Genomic DNA, 10,714 nt, shown 5'->3' on the forward strand with positions numbered 1-10,714 from the left:
GTAAATTAATGTTGAATTATAAATAATCTCTCTTTGACTTTTGATATTGAACTGAACAGAAATGAAAGGCTACACAGATTGTTCCTATTAAATTGACACATATATATTCAGTACACAACATGCAAAACAGTTGGTGGGTCTATTTTAATTTTCTAATTAAAGAAAAAGATGAAACCAAAAAAAATTAACACAACTATGTACGTATACGTAAATGCCAAAAAAGTAGGCATAATTCAATTAGTATACATTGTAAAAAAAAAAATTAGCATATGCATGTATTAACAATCAAGAGGTTGTGATTCGAATTTTCCTATCAATCATACAAAATAATAAATAAATATATATATATATATATATATATATATATATATATATTTTATCAAATTACAATTTATTGTATCTTATAGAAGAAAATTTTTCAAGTTTGTATAGGTATTATATAGGGTTTGGTTTCTTCTTCATGAAAATCAACCTCAACCAAATGTAGGTAATTGGATTCAAAGTAGTTTTGATTCGAGATACATTTTCATATTATATCCTAAAAAAATAACTAAATCTAAAAAAAAAAAAAAAAAACTATTCAAATTCGCCCATATGATTATAAAAAAGAACATCAAGGTTGAATTAGAAATTTAATTTAATTTTTGAAATTTTAGGTTTGTGTTTATCTAGTCACTCTATTTTAAAATTTTTCTAATTTTAAGGATTTGAGAACTTTCAATTTTATATTTGACTTTAGACTTTAGAATATTAGGGTTTGTGTTTATTTAATTAGTGAACTTTAAAAAGTGTCTAATATAATACTATGAGAATTTGTAAGTTTTCTCCATATTTTTCTTAAACTTTACAAATTGTGTCCAATAGGTCATTAGATTTTTAAATTTGTGTCTAATTTAAATGTTGTTGATCTATATGACATTTTTTTATAAATTCATAGATCTACTAGACACAAGATTAATTGTTTAGGATTATATGACACCCAAAATTTAATTTTAAATATAATAGAATAGTAAAATTTTTAGATACAAAATTTAAATTCAAAGACATTTAGAGTAGAATTTGCAAGTTCATGGTCATAGACTTATTAAACCAGTTTTCAAAGTTGAAAACATTTTTTTTACACAAACTTTAGTCCTGACAATTGGAAAGATCTTCCCACTACTACAAGGATAAGCACAAAAATAACTGAAAATTAAAATAAAACAAAAAAAAAAACGTAAAATTGTTATAATCACGTAAAATTTTCTCTTCAATTCCAATTACAAAAATACTAATATCTCAAAGATTTTGCACTAGGTATTTACATCCTTTTCACCATACTCAAACTAGAGAATAAAAAAAAAAGGGAATTTAATAAAGTTAGTGCACCTAAACTTAAAGTATTTCTTATTGGGAAACCTTGAAACTAAAGCTAGTTACTCTTTTCTAGGGTCTGTTTAGATCGCATAGATTATTTCATGGATATGAATATTAGATGTATAAAATTGAAATGTATGAGTTCTAAATGTCTGGGATAATTTTTGCATATGCAGATTAAGTAGTGCTTGAAAAGGTTTAGATATGTGTTTGATTTACAAATTTTGTATATAAAAAAATAATTACTTAATTAGATGTAAGCGAACATTTAATATAGTCATAAATTAATTTTAGCATCTTTATTATATTATTATTATTATATTATATTATTTAATCACTTAAAATAAAAGTAAATTAATATTTTTATACTAAAAATTAATTAAGCATAGGAAAATTTTCACACATAGAAAAAATGTCAAACTATTTATAGAAATAGCAAAAAAAAAAAAAATAATAATAATGATAAACACTGATTGAATTCTATTAAAAAAGATTAAAATTTTTCTATTTTGTGTAAATAATTTTCCTTATTTTTCTAGTTTTGAAAATTTTCCTTAAATATTATTAAATTATTTAGTTGAATTACTAAAATAAATAAATAAATAAAAATTAATTAGAATATTAACCATTAAAAACAAAATTCATACTAATTAAAGAATGTATTAATTGAAATATATAAACAATATATCTATATTTAATGATTAATTAAAATCAATAATAATAATTAATTGATATTAATTTATTAATTAATAATGTCATATTTTTACTGTTCATCTCCCATGTATATAAATCCCATACGTATGGAGATATTAAAAAATTCATATCAAATAGGTTTTAAAATTCCACGGATAATAATACTTGGATTTTAAAACGACAAATTCTATAAAACAAACAAAGATAAATTCTGTGATAAAACCTATGAAACTAACTGACCTTTAAAGTATTTGAAATTCATAAATTTTTTAAACCTTTACAACGATGAACAACTATTCTTTTAATATTTTGTATATATATGTTCTCATCAAAGATAAGAAGATAATATTACTTAGAAAATGATAGGATGGCTTTGTCAAATTGATTCACCATATCAATTAAATAGAGGAATTGTTTCAAAGAATGAAGTAAAGTTATGGATATGAAAAAGAAAAGGGAATACGTAGAGAATATGGAGTGCATGGGAATGCATAAAAAGGAAATTTTAAAGTTGAGAGAGAGAAAGAGAAGGCACGTGGGAGAGACACCGCCAACAAAGGCAACAAATCAGGATGCTACATAAAGCTCTGAAATTTTATCAATGCTGTGGAAGAAATGATTTGATTGAGATTCTTAACGGAAAATTAAATTATTTTATTTTATTTTATTTCAGAGAGAGAAATTCCCCCTTTTCTTCATTTTTGAGTAACCATTACAATGTTTGCTTCATTAGGTTGTTGCCATGAAACCAAGGAACACAATTTGTTGAGGGCCATTAGGGTTTTGCTTTTGTTTTTTTTCCGTTAAATGAAAAGTGTGATGAAATTCATTCGAGACAATGTATGTGATAAGTTCAATGAATGAAATTTATACCTTTGAATATAAGGTTAATGTTAAAATAGATGTGATCGATCAAGAGAGTTAGAAATTCAGATTCTTTAACACTATCAAATACTATGTATAATCTTTGTTTTGTTTTAAAAAAAATCATGTTGTCAATCTAGACACAGTTTAGTAGCTAAAATATAATTTATTGTTCTAAAAATTGGTTTAGTTCTTGAGCTAAAGAATATATTAAAATATAGGTATCTCCTTAATTATAAATTGTAATTTACCTTTAGTTTGAGATTGTTATAGTTTATCAACTATGCTTCTAGAAAAGGGGTTTCTTCGTAAATGGATCAAAATAAGGCTCAATATTACACAAATGTTAAAATTTTCCAATATTTACAAATTTATCTGACATGAAATAATTATGAATTTTTATTTAATATGTCAATTACTATAATAACCTTTAAATATTGTATTTTTTATTATTTAAAAACATAACACTAACAATACCAAGAAAGGATTCCCCCCCATAAAATAACTTCATGTATGCCATTAATATTGTCGAATTTTTTTTAAAAAAAGTGTAAAAATAATAAATTGGTAAAAACTTTTATGCAAAACTTGAAAAAAAAATGAAAAAAAAAGAGAAAATAACAAAAATTCATATATGTTGAAAATTTTATTTTAATTTCATTTTAAAAAGAATCAAATAAACATTTTTTTAAAAAAAATTGATGGTTTTATAATCTTCTCACCGAAAAATAGAATCTGGAGAGGAAATGATATATTTGAAGTTTTCCAACTGAAAACTTTAAAAAAAAAAAACTCATTTTTGTATGTTGTTTCTCAAATCTGTCAAATTCAAAATAAATTACAAAATAAAAATATTCCAATTTTCCAAATTAATAATAAAAAAACTAACAATTATTATGTGTGTTAAGGATAGTAAGATAAAAATTTTAAAAAAAAATGGTAAACCCAGGAATAAAAAAATAAAGTTATTTGAAATATTTTTAAAAATATACCTCAAAGTAGAGCCTATTTAACACAACTTATCTTTGGATAACACTTTTAGGATTAATAATTAAATATATAGCAATTTTTTAAAAAAATTACAAATATAGCAAAATCTATTCATGATAGACTTTATCTCTGATAGATTCCTATAAATGATATACTTTGAGATCAGCAGCATCATAATTTTGCTATATTTGCAATTTTTTTTGTATTATGTTATATTTATTAATACTTTGAATCTGATTATTATATTTGCAACCGAAAAAAAAAAAGCTATGAAATGAAATAAAACAATGTTTAATAAATTTTATTTTTAATTTATTATAATAGTAGCAGTTTAGAAATTTATATGATTTATTTTGGAAGTAATTTAATTTAAACTAAATCATTTGTCAAGCTTTTAAATAAAAAATAATAGTTATAAAAAGTTGAATCAATTAAATTTTAGGTATATATAAGATGGAGAAAATAGTGTATAGGAGCATAGCTCAATTAACATTTCAACTAATTGAAACCATATTTAAACGATTTGTTTAACATTCTTAAAAGCGTTTTTAAGTACTAGAAATATTATTTCAAACAGGCTCTACAAGGAATGATATTCTGATTTTTATTTTCATTTTATGGAGTAATTGATTGCAATTTAATTAGATATAATAGAAATGTTAAATAATCTCATTCCAGTTATCAATTTTATCTGTACTCTTTGAACTTAGCATGAAGCTTATTTAGTAACATTCCATTTCTTCTGTTTCTCTCAATTTTTGTTTTTAAAGAAAAACATTTTTAAATCTTTATTAAAATTTGTAAAAACAAATAATCCTAAAATTTGGCCATCCTTTTTTAGAAATACTTGTAAAATATGTGTGATGAAAAAAGAAATTATTAATATACCTTTTTAAAAAAAAAAAAAGAAAAAAGAAAGGCATCAAATTATCACTCATTCTTTCCAAATCTTTTTTTTTTTTTTTAATCACAAGTGCTGATGAACCACTATTTTAGAAACAACATAATTGTTTTTTTTTTAAAAAAAAATTGATAATAGCTCGTAGATATATTGTATCATCCAATATTGTTCTTAGAAAAATAGAACTATTTTATATATTTCAAAATTAATTTGAAAAATTAGTTTGCTAGCAACAATTATTTAGACAATCACTCAATAAAAAAAGCTAAATACAGGCTAACACGAGCATAGTTCCATTGACATAAGACTATAGTATCAATTTCGAAGTTGGAGGTTTTATTTTCTCAACCCTATATTATTGTGAAAAGCGAAAAAGTAGTTGAATATATATATATATTAAAAAAAAAAATCAAATTAACCAAAGAAAAAGTCTGCAATTATTGGAAGATTAAAAGTTCTTAATAAATTTTTTTTGGGTTTTAAGTTTCTTTTGGATAAATTAAAAAAAAAAGTAAACAGAAAAATAGAAGAAATATTCATTGAGTTTAGTTGAAAATGATGGATAGCATAAAAAAGGGAAAATTAAAAAGAAAGAAAAAGAAAGAACCATGGAGCAACAGAAGACATGATTTGAAGTTGTTTTTATTTTGATTTCTATTGTAAATAAAAAGGGTAAAAGAACAAAAAACTCCTTCACCAATTGTCCTTTGATTGCTTAACAAATAAAGCAAAAGAGTTCTGTTTTGAATTAAATGCAGCATGTGCAAACAATAAATTTTAGAATCTTTTTCTTTTCATATCCTTCCCTTCCCTATCCTCTTTTGCTACACAACTTTTCTTTTCCCCTTCAATTATAAGCAAAATTTATTTCCCTAATTCCTTCCTATCCAATTCATTTAGACCACGTTTACAATGGTTTAAAGAGAGGTAATTTAAAAATTGAGTCCCATTATTACTTACTTCCTCTAATTGTAATAACATAACATGTGAGACCCACCTTATAATTTGTAATCAAATCGTGCAATCTAGTTGAGAAATGAAATGTGCTTGATTTGATTGTAACTGACAATTACGTGTGACCCATTATCTTTATCGTTACTATTACATTTACAAATATTCTTATTGTAACAGTATGAAAATTATGAATTTGCCACATTTAGGGTTATTTTTATCGTTATAGTTACCATTACAATTACAGTTAAGATCAAGCAGTAACGATAACAGTAAAATGTGAGATTCATAATTTTGGATAAGCGTGATAAAAAACAGTCCAATTATGTTTGTAATTTAGGTCTATGACGATTCATCTATCAAGGAAATCTCATTCCGATTACACCCATTTTCATTACGGTTTGATAAACGTGACCTTATTTTAGATTTCCGTATCAACATGGTAATTGACATATATTTCTTTCTTTTATATGAGAAATTCAAATATCCATATTTCACATTAATGTACTAAAACAAACCATTAATTTAAGATAGGAGTGTGTACAAGCAATATTTAAAATATCAATTTTGAAAAAAAAAATGTTAAAGTTTAATTTTACAAAAATGAAAGAAATATCAATAAAATGTTGATGTTTAAATATTTCTAGAGAAAAGTTATAAAAACAAAATTTTAAAAAATATATATTTAAGATTATTAAATAAAAATTTAATTTTTTTTAACAAATTAATATGTTTACTACATTATATTTACCTAAGCAATATTTGTTGCTTACTTCTTATATTTTATGAAATTTTTAGTATATAATAGAAACGTCAATTCACCTCCACTTCATGTGGATGTTAACAAATGAAAATGAAAAATTATGGATGAAAATGTTGATAGATAAACGGAAATTTAACATGTGTACAACTACAAACAAGTTTTTAAAAAGATAAAATATATATATATATTTAAACGGTCTTTTTACTAAACAATTTTGGTTCGTTTATGATTCATGGTGACCGATTCGATTTGGATAGATTTTAGAGAGATTCAAATTTACCTTGAAAACTTATGAATTAATTTATATTATAAATAAAAGAACAACAAATGATAACGTGAGTTTCAATCAATACCAACAAAGTGAATTAGCATCAAAACGAACATAACTCAACTAACATCAAGTATCTACGATAATTTCGATGTTTGATCCTCCCACTTCACATATTATAAAAAAAAAGTGGATTAGTGATTGATTATTTGTTATGGATTATTTTTCACAAAAAATAAGAGAAGAAAACTAGACGAAGTCGTGATAAAACAAATTGAGTCAAGGGATGGGAGCTAAGCTTTTGGGCCAACCCATCCCTCAGCCTCGGGCTCCGAGTCCGCAAAGAGGAGCCCAATCGACATATGAGGGTGTGTAGCTAGTCCAATAAACCCACAAATTATATGAATAAATTATCTAATTATCTAACCTTATAAGGAAAGAGAAAGAGACTCAGACTAATGACTACCATAAATATACTGTTATAACATTCTTAGAGGATAGATAACTTGAATATACTACTCTCGAACTCCCTAATTAGCCGTATTGTGTTGGTTTTCTCTTTCGCAAATCATATTCTTTTTTTATTTTAAAAAAATTATTACTATTGTCACGTAAAAATAATGTGCATCTTTCACAATCTGAATTTTAGCATCGATTTTTTTTTTAAATACAATGAATACAACTCATTAGTTAAACCCCCAATGAATTGAATTATATTATGGTGACAAGAAAATAAAATTTGGTCCTTAAAAGCCACTTTGATGAAGACTTTAAGTTGTTGAGTGAAATTTAATATTATGATATTTAATACACAATTTTATATGAAAATTTCCAATAATTGGATTTTCCCCTCAAAATTTATATATTAAATGATATAAACGTTTATACTCTCAACAAACAATTTAGAATTTATATTGCCATTGTCAAATTTTTTGGGAAGTGAGATATTGATTAGGAGTTTGTCAAAAAGAAAAAGAAAAAGAAAAAAGCTTTCATATCAAATAGAGAAGATCCTTGAATTAGTTTAAGAAATGAATAAATTAAAATAATGGGAATATTGCATATAGATATGGTTAGGTATTAGGTAAGCAGGCTAGAGGAATAGAATATATATATAAGACACTGTATTTAAAACAAAAAAAATTGATGGTTTTATATTGACTCAATAAATAAAATTTTGGAAATAACAAAATAAAGAAATTAAATTAAATTTGAAAAAAAAAAAAAAAAAAAAAAAACAAACAAACAAATAACAACAAAAGATTTCGATAATCAGGTCCAAGTTAAATAATAAACTTTTCGAAGGACAAAATTTGTATATTGACTTTTTCCCTTTCCTGTGGAAGAATTGACAATAAGGTGCATATATTAATCTTTCTATGACTTATTACCCTAAATATCTTATTATAAAAATAATTAATAATAGAAATAAATATTATCTAGTATATATTAGAAAAATTTTCCATATAAAAAAATATCAAATTATTTATAGAAATAGGAAAAAAACATTAATAGACTTCGTCTATTATATAGTATCAATGATAGACTTTTACCAGTTTCTATTGCTGATAAACACTGATAGACTTTTATCAATTTTTATCACTGATAGACTTCTATTACTTCTATAGAAAAAAAATTAAATTTTACTATTTTGTGTAAATAGTTTCCCTTATTTTTTTTTTTTAATTTTTGAAGATCCCACTTTATATTATCCTCTATTAAATACATGGTGATGTATATAATATGACATTTTTATTGTGTGGATACTCATATGTTTAAATTGATGTAATATTATTAGCCATGTAAATATACCTACTCCTTTGATTTTGAATTTTGTAAACCTCTATTTTCTTTAAAGAGAAATATGGGTGAGCATAAAACACATTTAAACTCATGTTGATTTGGTTAAAAAAAGTTCTCAATTTAGAAATCAACTAATGTTAATGGTAATTTTAATATATTCAAGTTTGGGTGTCAAATTTGAACTTGAAGGCTGACCTAAGATTTTCCATTTTCCTTTTAAATAGGTTTAAAGGGTTGAACCGAAATAATCAAAGACTTCTAGAAAGGGATATATTCGTAATTTATTTTGTAGTAAAATTGTCGTTGTTTGAGGATCGGTAATGGAATGAATTTGTAATGTAACATAATAAAAAATCTTATATTTGAATTGAGCATTTTGAGTCCGATTCAAATTCATTTCATTCTCACAGTTTTCAACTCGTTTGCAATCTCATTTTCATTCCACTCTCGATTTCTTACGCTTCTCGCTCTCTCTGATTTCAAGTAATCCTATTATATTTCAACCTCCCCAAACATTTCCTAAGTGCCAATGTCCAATATCTTTGGTTATATTCTATTATGGCATCATTATTATATTTTTTTGAATTAAATTTTATTGGATATATCTTAAATTAAATAAAATTTGTCCTTAAAAAACAACAGAAAACTAAAATTAAGTGGAGAAAAACAGATTACAATACACACATCTCTGAATTTATAAAAGTAAAAGAATAAAAGAAGAAACAAGTTTTCTTAAAATTTTTAACCTTTTTTTTTACACTTTTCAAAAAGTTTTAATAAGGAAAAATATATAATATTAACTATTTTTATAAGTCAATGATTGACCAAGCACTAATGATTTATTTATTTATTTATTTTTAAGCAGTAATATTCAAAACTCATAATACATATTGTAAATTGTTAAACGATACACATGGTCATATATGTGAAGCTCGCAAACTAAGAAGAAAGAATATACATGGTATATTATCAATAATAACAAATGGATTGTAAAATATTTAGCTTATTAAGAATATGCCAATATTCATTTATCTTTCAACTTATTAAGATTGTGATATAATAATTTTAAAAAATGAAAATTTCTTTATTTAACCAAACTTGTATATGACCAGTATATTAAAAGGATGTTAGTTTATTTTTTATGCAGTAAATGTATTTCTTAAAAAGATGTATTTAATCTATTCCTCGTTTTCCACCAACTTCACCGTCAAAGTTATTTTTAAAAATTTTTAATTAAATTTTCTCTAAATGCGTTATAGAAGAGATGCATTTCATGTTTTTCTCAAAATAATTAAAAAACAATATCTCGTTTTGACTAATGTATTTTTTTTTTTTATAAAAAAATGAAATATTTATCTAATTCTCTATAAATAAAACCGTATGAAAACCCTTTTTAGAAAATACCTATTTCAATATATTAAAACATGAAACTTACTTGAGGTGGTTGACTTAAAGTAGGATTTGTTCATCTTAGTGTAATAATTAATTTCACAAATTTTAAAAATATATTTGTTTGATTTTTTACAAATTTTGATTTAATTTCTGGTTTTTATATAGTCTAAACATTGTAATGCCTCACTCAAATGAACATAGTTTAAGTGAGATAAAACTTGTGTTAAGTTGATGATTGGATTTTCATGTATACTCTATCGTTAAGCTCAAAATATATATTTATTGAGAACCTACGTTAAAAAGTCGTGGAAAAAACTTATGAGAATCGTCTAAGAGAAGATACAAAATCAAGCCTTTTCCATTGACACTTTGGTCAACTACCCTTTTTTACTCACTTCATTTACAAGAAAAAGGGAAACATTTTCCAATCTTTGGGTCCTACATAATATTCTTTTTTGATTATCTAGTAATATATTAAAAAAATAAATAAAAGTTGAATTATTTGATATGTCATTCTTTGGATTTCACTATACATTATCAAAAAAGTTATATTCAAATGATGAAATTGGAGGTACACATTTAATCTCTTGCGTCATACCAATTTGTCCAATATTAATTATGTGCATCTCTCGTTTTCATGATTACTATTTAATTTATTAGTAAGAAAAATGTGACAACATACAAAATTCTTACTTAAATAATTGAATTAGGTTTGGTATCAATTGAATATAAC

Source organism: Benincasa hispida, chromosome 1 (assembly GCF_027475165.1).
Source record: "Benincasa hispida cultivar pf3 chromosome 1, pf3_genome.v1.1, whole genome shotgun sequence".
Classification (NCBI taxonomy): Eukaryota; Viridiplantae; Streptophyta; class Magnoliopsida; order Cucurbitales; family Cucurbitaceae; genus Benincasa; species Benincasa hispida.